At 34.1% G+C, this 12,533-nt stretch overlaps 1 non-coding gene across 1 annotated transcript; it reads left to right on the top strand.

The window, feature by feature from the left end:
• Positions 1-6,391: 6,391 nt before the first annotated feature.
• Positions 6,392-6,498, top strand: LOC123215157. Its single transcript, XR_006501960.1, has one exon. It is a non-coding gene; the product is annotated as a small nucleolar RNA R71 (small nucleolar RNA).
• Positions 6,499-12,533: the final 6,035 nt, after the last annotated feature.

The raw sequence follows: 12,533 nt of genomic DNA, 5'->3' as shown, positions 1-12,533 counted from the left end.
TAATGTTTATTACTAAACCTAAAACTCATTAACCCATAGGCTGCACTAGTAGGATCATCAACAAAGTGGTAAGAACTTAGAAATTCTAATGTGAGCTCTTTATGGGTATGGTGATGGATTTGATAAAATTTATCCCAACCTACTCTAAGCAAGATTTCATGGATGTCATTATATAAATTCAAAGTTTCTAGGGTATGACGATCTAAATACATTGTTTGGATAATTTTTCTAGGTAAAAGCTTTTCATACTTGCCCATTTGATCAATATTAGAAAATTGCAAAGTGTGGGGGAAGAGTAACAAAGGTCCAGAGCTTGCTCGGGATGCCCGTGGAGTACGTTTCATTGCTGTAAGGCATGATTTGTGTTCTTGCTGCGTCTTTTTGGGCTTTGATGAATTTTTAGAGGTTTTCAAAGTGGACAAGGAGGTGACGGTGTCGTTGTGTCGCTGGTCCTCGGAGAAGAGGATGATGGTGCTATCGAAGACAAATTACTAAGACATTCGTATGACCTTTTCCTATTAGGAATGCATTTAATCTGACCCATTTTGGAACGAAAAATTTGTTCCATGTAGACTGAAAAAAAATTGGAACTATCTTGGAAAAAATGCGAAGAAAAACTGGAATTTGATGTGTGGCCTTAGCGTGACTGGTTTGTGGAGGAAAAATTGAAAATTGGAGGAAACAAGTGACACATTTTATTTTAGCAAAAATGGGATGCCAGCGCGTGGATGAAATGTGTGAAAGAGTTGGGCTGCGCAGAGAAGAAACGAGTTCTGATAAAGCTGGAACAACATAAAACAGAGAAAGAACCTGCAGTGTTGTGTAGAGCAGGCTGACAAGCGCTTGATTTAGTAAGAATAGGAGGCTGACGCGTGGCCTTTTACAAAATTGGAGGCTGTTTTGTGAAATATCGGAAAGGAAAATAGGAGCAGAAAAGTGCTATTGTCAGGAGAACGGAGAAGAAAAGCATGGTGCTGAAATGAGGAGGTAAAACAAATGCTAAGGTTTTAACGAAGGAAAAAATAAAATAAAATATATATATAATATATAAAAATAATAATAAAAATAAAAATAATAATAAAATAAAATAAAGTAAAATAATGTAAAAGACAAAATAAAATATAAATAAGTAAAGAAAAAAAAAGTGAAAGATGAACAACCCAAAGCACTCTTCCTTATTTTTCCAGAGACTAAACACGGGCACTTTTATGCCCATATTTGCTGCCTATAAACACTGCTCCCTTCAACTTAAAATGCAATTTATGAGGAAATTCAAATTTCACACTCTTCATCAACCAATTTAACACCACAAAGAAATGACACAATCCAATTAATGCGATCAATGGTAAGAACACAATTAATCAAACAAATCACAACCAATGAAAACATCAATTTGAGCAAGATTTAATTATACCCCCCTTTTAACTTGAAAATACTCCTTATGTCCAAACTTCTACTCAAATTGCTAGACATTCCAAAATCAACCTAAAATAAACAAGAAGAACAATTTCAAACTAAATGTGGGAAAAATTATTTATCAATAAACTAAAAGAAAATTCTTTAAGAGAAGAAAAACTTGGGTTGCCTCCCAAGAGCGCTAATTTATGGTTGTTAGCTTGACCAATTGTGAGACTTAAGTTAGGGGATTGGAAAGTGGTCGAGACACCTCCACTTCCACTTGGTCATCAATAAAATATAGATTCAGCCTCTGCCCATTGACCTTAAATGTTCTAGAATTTTCACTCCACACCTCAACGGCCCCATGAGGAAATACCTTTAAGATTTTAAAAGGACCGGACCACCTTGACTTAAGTTTTCCTGGAAAAAGCTTCAATCTTGAGTTAAAAGACAACACTTGATCACCTTCTTTGAAGTCTTTCTTTAAAATATTCTTATCATGCCACCTTTTGGTTCTTTCCTTATATATTTTGGCATTCTCATAAGCGTCTAATCTAAACTCTTCTAACTCATCTAGTTAGAGGAGACGTTTTTCACTGGCTTTCTTTAAATCAAAGTTAAGAAACTTAGTAGCCTAATAAGCTGGATGCTCTAGCTCCATTGGAAGATGACAAGACTTACCATAGACAAGGCGGAAAGGAGATGCACCAATGAGAGTTTTAAAGGCTGTGAGATAAGCCCAAAGCGCATCATCCAACCTCAAACTCCAATCTTTCCTTGAAGCATTTACAGTTTTCTCAAGTATGCTCTTGATCTCCTTATTAGAAATCTCGACTTGCCCACTAGTTTGAGGATGGTATGGGGTTGTAACCTTATGGGTAAATCCATATTTCTTTAATAATTTCTCAAATAAATGATTACAAAAGTGAGAACCATCATCACTAATAATAACTCTTGGAGTCCCAAATCTTGCGAAGATATATTTCTTTAAGAACTTCACCACAACCCTAGCATCATTAGATGGACTTGCTAGTGCCTTAACCCATTTAGAAACATAATTTACAACAACTAAGATATATTTATTCCCATAAGACGTAGGAAATGGCCTATGAAGTCAATGCCCCATACATCAAAAATTTCAATCTCAAGTATACTGTTTAAAGGCATTTCATTCCTTCTTAAAATGTTTCTAGTTCTTTGGCACCTATCACATGTTAGAACAAATTTCCTCGCGTCTTGAAAAAGAGTTGGCCAATAGAACCTACTTTGGAGCACCTTAGCTGTTGTCTTGGTAGCACTAAAATGACCTATACATTCAAGAGAATGACAATGAGTTAGAACACTTTCCATCTCATCTTGTGGTAAGTATCGTGCACAATCCCATCAAAACATCTTTTGTAAAGCAGTGGTTCTTCCTAATAATAGTTTTTCACCTCCCACAAGAACTTTTTCTTTTGCTGGTGATTCATCTCTAGAGGTAATACACCACACACAAGATAATTCACATAATCTGCATACCATGGTACTAACCAATGGGATATCTCTAAAAGTTGCTCATTTGGAAAAGAGTCATCAATAGGTACACTCAACTTGCTCTAAATGGGACAAATGATCAGCAACAACATTTTCTGTTCCCTTTTATCCTTTATTTCTAAGTCAAACTCTTGAAGAAGCAATATCTACCTAATCAACCTCGATTTTGCATCCTTCTTATTTAAAAGTATTTAATGGTTGAATGATATGTGTAGACTATGACCTTAGACCCCACTAAGTAAGACCTGAACTTATCAAAAGCAAACACAACTATAAGAAGTTATTTCTTAGTGGTGGCATAGTTGACTTATGCTTTATCCAAAGTGTGACTAGCATAGTAAATTACATAAACCTTGTTATCTTTCCTTTGCCCCAAAACTGCCCCTACAGCGAAGTCACTACATCATACATTACTTCAAAAGGTAAACTCCAATCTAGTGGTTGCATAATAAGAGCTGAAATCAATGCATCCTTTAACCTGTAAAAAGAATCAAGACAACGTTGGTCAAAGTTAAAAGGAACATCTTTAGCAAGTAAATTAGACAAGGGTTTAGCAATTTTTGAAAAGTCCTTAAAGAAATGCCTATAGAACCCAGCATAGCAAAGAAAACTTCGGACTCTTTTTACTGATGTTAGTGGAGTCATCTTCTCAATTACTTATACTTTTGCTTTATCTATCTCAATCCTCTTTTGTGAGACTCTATGCCCAAGAACTATCCCTTCTTTCACCATAAAATGACATTTTTCCCAATTAAACACTAAATTAACCTCTTAGCACCTATGCAAAACCTTAGATAAGTTAAGCAAACAATCATCAAAGGATGTTCCATATACAAAAAAGTCATCCATAAGCACTTTCATAATTCACTCAACAAAATTAGAAAATATAGACATCATACATCTTTAAAAGGTAGAAGGAGTATTGCAAAGACTGAAAGGTATACGCCTATAGGCAAATATGCCATAAGGGCATGTGAATGTGGTCTTTTCCTAGTCTTCTGGGTGAATGGGGATTTGAAAGAATCTCGAATACCTATCTAAATAGCAAAAATAAGAATAGTTTGCTAGTCTCTTCAAAACTTGATCAATGAAAGGAAGAGGAAGGTTATCCTTACAGGTGGCACTATTAAGCTTTTTGTACTCAATATATATCCTACACCTTGTGACTGTCCTAGTTGGTATTAAATCATTATTCTCATTCTTGACAACACTCATACCCTATTTCTTTGGTACCACTTGTACTGGACTTACCCATGAGCTATTAGAAATGGGATAGATAATCCTTGCATCCAACAATTTAATGACTTCATTTCTCACTACCTCTTTCATGATAGGATTCAATTTTCGTTGATGTTCAATGGTAGGTTTGAAATCATCAAGCATATGGATGCAATGCATGTAAATGGTAGGGTTTATTCCCTTGATATCATGAATGTTATAACCAATTATTTTTCTATATGTTCTAAGTTCCCTAAGTAAATTATCTTCTTGTTCATTATTTAATTCAACATTTATAATCACAGGATAAGTGGAATTAGGGCCAAGAAAAACACTCAAATTAGTAGGAAATGGTTTAAGATCTATCTTAGGTGCATCTTCCGCTTTAAGAGAAGGAAGAGAATGGTTACTTGTCTCAAGTTCTTCATACTTGAAATTCAAAATGGAAGTAACCTTAGGATTAAACTGAACACAGGCTGCAATTTCTATATTTTCATCTTTGACTGAAGCTCCATGAATAATGCATGACTTAAGTGGGTCTTCAGGGTAATTCTTGATAAAGACTTCTTTCACGCAATCACCAATAATGTCAACCCTGTAACAAGAATTCACAATATTAGGTTGCTTTGACATTCGAAAAACATTTAACTCTACTTTTTCATCTCCAATCTCAAAAGTGAGTTTTCCATTTTTAACATCAATGATCGCTTCTTCTATGGCTAAGAATAGTCTTCCTAGAATAAAAGGAACTTGAATATCCTCTTCCATTTCCAAAACCAAAAAGTCTACAGGGATATAAAATTTTCCAACTTTAATTGGCACATTTTCCATTATCCCTGTAGGATACTTTATAGATCTATCCGCCAATTACAGGGTCACTGTTGTAGGTTTTAATTCTCCAAGCTCTAATCTCTTGCAAATAGATAAAGGCATTAGACTTATACTTGCACCAAGATCACATAAAGCTTTTTCAAAAGATTTTTTACCAACTACATAAGGAATAGAAAAACTCCCTTGACCCTTAAGCTTTGGTGGCAGCTTATTTTGTAAAATGGCACTACATTCCTCTAAGGGAGCTACCGTTTCAAATTTTTCAAGTTTCCTTTTATTTGAGAGGATATCTTTGAGAAACTTGGCATATGGCAGCATTTGAGTTATAGCCTTCATAAAAGGAACATTGAGATGTATTTGCTTGAAGACATAAAAAAACCTTTCAAACTATCGATCAAACTTTGCCTTTTGGAACCTTTGAGGAAAAGACAAAGGTGTTGAATATGTTTTGGATGGAACTTGCTTTTTAGGGGCTTCTTGGATATTTCCCTCAACCTTTTTCTTCAACGTATCTTTTTCACTAGACTTTTCAATGTCTTCTTACTCATTAGGCTTATTTTCAACCTTGCCTATAGGTTCACCTAATTGTTTACCACTCCTGGTGACAATTGCCTTACAATGCTCCCTTGGATTTTGAGGTTGGCTAGGTAGTTTTCCCATTTCCCTAGAATTGGAAGTACTTGCTTGTTGACCCAATTGTACTTCAAACATCTTATTATGTATGGCTAATTGATCCACCTTGGTTGTAAGTTGTCTAATTGATTCATCTTGAGCATCGACCTTTTGTTTTTGGGTAAGAATGAAATTCTCCATCAATTCTGGATTTGATTTTTGCTCTTGAGAAGGTTGAGGATGATGTAAAGGTTAGGGGTTAGTGTTTCTAGCTTGGAACCCTAGAGGTGGCTACCTAAAATTCTGGTTTAGGTTAGAAGTATTAGCTTGGTTTGACCATGCAAAGTTTGGGTGGTTCCTCCAACCTGGGTTATATGTATTTAAGTAAGGATTACCCTGTCCCCTTTAGTTGTAACTAAGAAAATTCACTTGCTCATTTGTAGGCTTATGTGCATAGTGGGTACCCAATTGTCATTCAAAGCTTGCATGATCTCTTCCACAATTCTCACAACTAGAAGTTCTTACAACCTTCATATCTAATCTCTCTAATTTCTTTGTCAATGCATCCAACTTAGCATTCACCATAGTAGTTCCATCCACTTCATGTACTCCCAAATATCTTCTTTGACTAGCTCTATCATTAGGCTATCGATAACTGTTGGAAGCCATTTCTTCAATCAAGTGCAAAGCCACATTAGATGTTTTACCCATTAATGACCCATTAGCAGCTGCGTCCAAAATACTCTTCAACAAGTGAGAAAGACCATTATAGAAAGTTTGAACAACTAGCTAGTCAGGCAAACCATGATGGGGACATTGTCTTTGTAGATCTTTGAAACTTTCCCAAGCTTCATATAAAGACTCATCATCCCTTTGGTAAAAAGTGGCAATCTCATTTCTCAATTTAACCGTTTTACCAAGTAGAAAATATTTTGCAAGAAAAGCTTCAGAAAGTGCTTACCAGTTAGTGAATGCACCAGGTGCCCTAGAATCCAACCAAGTAATTGCCCTATCCTTCAAAGAAAATAGAAATAGCCTCAATTTGATTGCATCTTCAGAAACCCCATTCATTTTGAAGGTGTCACATATCTGAGAGAAACGTGACAAACGGACATATGGATTTTCATTTTCTAACCCTCCAAATTGGTTTTGTTGCACCATCTGAACAATAAAAGGTTTAATCTCAAAATTGAAAAGTCCAAGAATAACTAGAAGAATAAGAGGCCATGATAAGAGAACCATTGAGGTGTGATGATCCTTCTCCTCTTTGCCATAAATGTGGCGCAAACTCATTGATAACTGTATAGACAAAGGTTGTGCTATAGATGCAAACAATTGGGTTATTTTGTCTGAGAATATGCCATTATGATACCAGCCCCTTTTGAGCAGACTATTGGGAGAGGTCAAACCAAAGTATTTGTAGCCACTCAAACACAGGCTAAAGCCAACCCATATATTGTGATAAGTTAGTTGACTTTCTATTCTTGTTATTTATATGTGCTAATTGATTCTGGTGTCACTTACAACTTTATTGAATGAAATATTATTGAGAGACTAGGATTATAGCCTATACTAGTAGATAGTTTATGCATTGAATTGCTCAATAGGAACAAAATTATTAGTGATTAGATGTTTCTAGGTGAGACAATAACCTTGAGGGGTAAAGATATGACAACTGAATTGATTGTGTTTGACATGGTTGATTTTGATGTGATCTTGTGTATGGATTTTTTTAGTCAATATGGAGCTGAAATTGATTGCAAAAAGAAGAAAGTCAGATTCCACCTAGATAATGGTAAAGAGTTCACATTCGATGAAGGTTGGTACTTAGTTTGAAGATCAATTACATTAAAGCTAGAAAATTATTGAGTAAAGATTGTATATGTTCTTTGGCTCACATCATGAGTAAAGATGATGAATTAGTCCCGAGTTTGTAATCCACTTCAGTTGTGTGTGAATTCTAAGATGTGTTTCCTAATAAGCTTTCAAGGCTAGTACCAAAAATTGAAGTAGAGTTTAGTATTGAGTTGGTTCTTAAAAGGACACTATCTCCAAAGCTCCGTACAAAATAGCTCTAGTAGAGCTTCAAGAGTTGAAGAAACAATTACAAAAGCTTTTAGATATTGGGTTCATCAGGCCAAGTCATGTACCATAAGGCATTTCAATCCTCTTTATGAAAAATAAGGATAGGTCGATGCACATGTGTATTGATTATAGGAAGCTAAATAAAGTGACCATAAAAAATAAGTACCCATAGCCATAAATTGATGATTTGTTTGATCAGTTAAAGGATACTTTTATGTTTTCAAAGATCGATTTGAAATCAGGGTATCATCAAGTCATGGTGGTTAAGAGAGATGTTTCAAAGATTGTATTTTTGACCAGATATGGATATGATGAGCTTGTAGTAATGCCTTTTGGATTAACTAATGCACTTACAATCTTTATGGACTTAATAAATAGAATGTTCCAAGACTGTCTTAACAAATTCATTATAGTATTTATTGATGATATCTCGATGTATTCTAGGACTTGTGAGGAGCATGGACAATATATGAAATTTGCATTGCAGAGATTGTATTAGAAGCAATTATATGTTGAGTTATCCAAGTATGAGTTCTAGTTGGATAAAGCGACATTCCTAAGTCATGTGGTGTCTACTGATGGTATCTCAATAAACCCAAGTAAGTTGGATGACATATTTCATTGGCAGAGGCTTAAGACAACCAAGTAGGTTTGGAGTTTTCTAGGTTTGGCAAAATTATAAATGATTCATGGACAGCTTCGCCAAGTTGGCTAAACCATTAACAAAGTTCACTATGAATAATGTTCCTTGCAAATGGTCTAATATATGTAAAAAGAGTTTCCAGTGGTTGAAATAAAGGTTGACTTCTTCACAAATTTTGGCATTACCAATCAAGGGTAAAAGTATGATTTGTACACAAATGTTTCTTATCAGAGCCTTGGAGCTATTTTGATGTAAAAGGGTAAATTAATTTCTTATGCCGCTTGAAAACTTAAAGGATATAAGATCTGATACCTTACCTAAAATCTAGAGTTAGCCATAGTTATGTTTACTTTAAAAATATGGTGAAATTATTTATATGGCGTGAAATGTAATATGTACATAGGCGACAAGAGGTTGAAATATTTCTTCACCTAGAAAGAATTAAACATGAGACAATAGAGGTGGTTGGAGTTGGTGCAAGATTACAATTGTGACATTAGATACCATTAGGAAAAGGCTAATATGGTGGTTGATGCTCTTAGTAGAAAAGTTATCTTATCTCATACCACCATTTGTAAAGAGTTACAACAAGATTTAGTGAAGGAGCAAATTGAGTTGGTTACTGTATTGATCACTGGATTAAGAATTGAAATAATCTTCCTCAATAAAATCTAAATGACGCAATTGGTAGGTGAGTAATGTATTTAGATAAGGTAAAGAGTTGTCGAGGGTATTAAGGTTAAGTTTTCTATGGTTGATAATGTGTTGAGATTCTCTGATTGGGTTTGTGTTCCCAATAATGATGATTTGAGGCATAAGATCCTTTCAAAGGCATATAGTTCCCTTAACACCGCCCACCTTAGGAGTGTAAAGATGTATTAGGACTTAAAAAGTCATTTTGTTTTCTAACATGAAAAAAAATGTTATTAATATTATTGCTAAGTGTTTGGTATGTCAGTAGGTTAAAGTTGAACATTAGAGACCATCAAGGTTATTGTAACCTCTAAGTATTCCAAAATGAAAATGTGAGCACATCTTTGTTGATTTCATGGTTGGACTGCCAAGATTTAGAGGAAGACTCAATGTATTATGGGTAATTGTGGATACATTAACTAAGTTAGGTCATTTCATCCCAGTTAAAGATAGTACGAGTTTTGATTAGTTAGGTAGAGAGATTATGAGACTTTATGAGGTACCCAAGACTATTATATTGGATAGAGACATGTGATTTGTTACAGCATTTTGGTGGAGCTTATAGAGTTCTATAAGTACTTGTTGGCTTTTAGTGCCAACTATTACTCTTAGATGAATAGACAGACTGAAAAGGTAAATCAAGTGATTAAGGACATGTTAAGAGTATGTTGCATGGATCAAAGAGCGAGTTAGATTGATGTGTTATCTTTGATGAAGTTTGCGTATAGTAACAGTCATCAGACAACCATCTAAATGGCTTCGTACGAGGCACTTTATAAAAAAAAGTGTAGATCACCACTTTACTAGAATAAGATAGGTGAAAATGATGCTTTAGAGCAAACCTTAGATCGTAAATGACCTAGAAAATGATGAAAGATGTAAAACTAATCAGAGAATGGATAAAATAAACCTAAGATAGCTATAAGAGTTATGCAGATCAAAGGAGATGAGACCTAGAGTTTGCTATGGGTGATATGGTATTTGTGAGAGTAGCCCTCTACCACCATGTCATAAGATTCAGATAAAAGGGTAAACTTGGTTTAAGGTTTATGGGACCCTTCAAGATTTTGAAATGTATAAGTAAGGTTGCCTATCAACTTGTGTTACCAACGAGCATCGAATAGATTCATAATGTGTTTCATGTGTTGCTATTATGTAAACATATCAGCGACTCGAGTCATATGATGAGGGTTAAGGACGTGAAGTTGGAGGATAGCTTGGTTTATAAGAAGCACCCTATTTAGATTTTGGATTGTCGTGTTAAACATCTTTGAAAAAGCAAATTCTATTGGTCAAGACAAGAACTTCCACAATAAACATGATTACATTGGTTAAAGTCCTCTGAAACAAAAATTTTATAGTTGTTCCTTTAACTTTTATGGAATATAGGACGATGGATGAGCACCTCAAATGCAAAAGCCTTCAAAGAAAGTTCATTGTAAGCTTTCTTTTCCATCTGGACCAAGAGACACAAAGAGAGAGAGAAAAAAGAGCTTTTGTTTTCTTAGTGAGAGAATGGTTTTTCAAAAATGAACATGGTTGGTTTAAATAAACTAAGAAGCAACCCTTTTATAATGGTTGGTCAAAATGTAATTTGTAAATTCTAGTTTTGCTTGATAAATTCTTAATTTGTGGATATGTCAGGCATGTATATTAATTATACACTTTAGGCATCATAGTTTCACCTTACCAATATTTTAACCTTTAAAATGTTATCTTTGCCTTTATATAACATTTATATGAATATTATTATCCTTCAAAAGGTGTTAGCCAACCTTAGATAATCAATTCTCATTCTCAAAAGCTTGGTTTATTGGTATTACCATTTAGGTTCACCCTGACATAGTTGTGAGTTTCCTTTTAGACAATTCGAAAATGCATCTGTAAACTCAATGACTATAGTAAACATATAACACTGTGTCATATGTTAGGGTAGATACCTTAAAGCTAATTGATTTGACATTTATAATTGTAATTTATCCTATTAATTAATAAAAGGGTTTATAGTTATTTAGTTCATATGTTTATTTATTATATGATTGTACGAATAACATGCCCTTAGAATTGTAGAATTGTCACTAGGAGATCAGATGACTGATTATAGAAACCCTATACACAAATTATATGGCCATTCTTGAAATTTCCATAATCTTGACATTATAATGACTAAGGGCATAGTAATGGGATTATCATAGCATTAAGCAAGCCCACCAAAAGTTGGTGACAATTGTCACGTGTTAAAGTTATTTGCTAATAGCCTAGTGCAACACATGGGTACACATTGTAGACATGTTTATCGGATTGACCCTACTAAAGGATATCTATATGGATGTTTGCTCTAGTGTCTATAGAATAGATTCTTTCAACATCACAAAAGCATGTGATCCTTTGACTTGAGGTTGTCATACCATCTCATATAAGGATTGATATAATTTGATATTATCTAACATATCCCATAATAAAGGTATTATAAAGGTACTGAATGACCATATTGTGAGATACATGTAGGCTATGGTTAATCAATAAAAAATTTGTCACTCCTGAGCACAAGAAAAGATATTTTATATGCAAATGCTAAAAGACATTCATGACTGCTTGATTTTATGACCACAGTGGGATGATATTGTAGTCTAATCTATATAAGTCATTAATGTGTATTAGCTCATATCGAGGAACTGCTAGGATAAACACACTTTTATGTTTCAGCCTAGAAAGACATCGATTGATAAAAGGATTGAATTACACATAACTGTGATGTTGTAAAAGTTTATAAAGGTGTTTGCTAACATTTTGTCATTTGGGTAGCCATAATGCTTTGTTAGAGGCCAATCTTGGTTTGTATCTAAATTTGACCTGAATTTAAACACTACTGATTTAATAGAGAGATTATGGGTCACGTGTATTAAAAGGTTGATATGAATCAAAAGGAAAGGATTGTTTGACTACAATTTTGAGATCATGGAAAGAGAGAAACATATGGATGTGTTTTAATTGTAATAATTTGGTATATGGTTTCGATTAGACCCACTTAGGAGTCTAACTGAGCAAAACCATATGATGGATGCGAGTCAACTGGTTGAGTTAACTCATGGGTAAGGTGTTTTAGTTAAACAAGAATTCTTTAAAGTCCTTATTTGATAGAAAGTTTAGGTTAAGTTAAAGTCATAATTTAATTAGGATTCCTATACACTAAAATTTTCAATAAATTCAAAGTCCTTGTTTGATTGAAAGTTTAGGTAGATTTGGAATCCTAATTTAATTAGGATTCCTATGAATTAAAACTTTCAATAAATTAAAAGTTTTAATTTAATAAGTACTCTTGGATACCTCATCACCTAAGTAATTAGTGTCCTAACTAACTTAGGATTTTTGCAAACTTTATAAAAAAAGGTGTTTAGTTTGAGTCAAAGTTTTTATAACAATAATCTAAAACACATACATCTTAAGCACACATCTTTATGCCTAGAATCTTGTTAATGCAAGCTTCTATTGTCATGATCTAATTTCCAAGATCTAGTCG

Source organism: Mangifera indica, chromosome 4 (assembly GCF_011075055.1).
Source record: "Mangifera indica cultivar Alphonso chromosome 4, CATAS_Mindica_2.1, whole genome shotgun sequence".
In the NCBI taxonomy this organism is placed as follows: domain Eukaryota; kingdom Viridiplantae; phylum Streptophyta; class Magnoliopsida; order Sapindales; family Anacardiaceae; genus Mangifera; species Mangifera indica.
The sequence above is the reverse complement of the archived record's forward strand: the minus strand, read 5'-3'. Positions and strand labels throughout refer to the sequence as shown.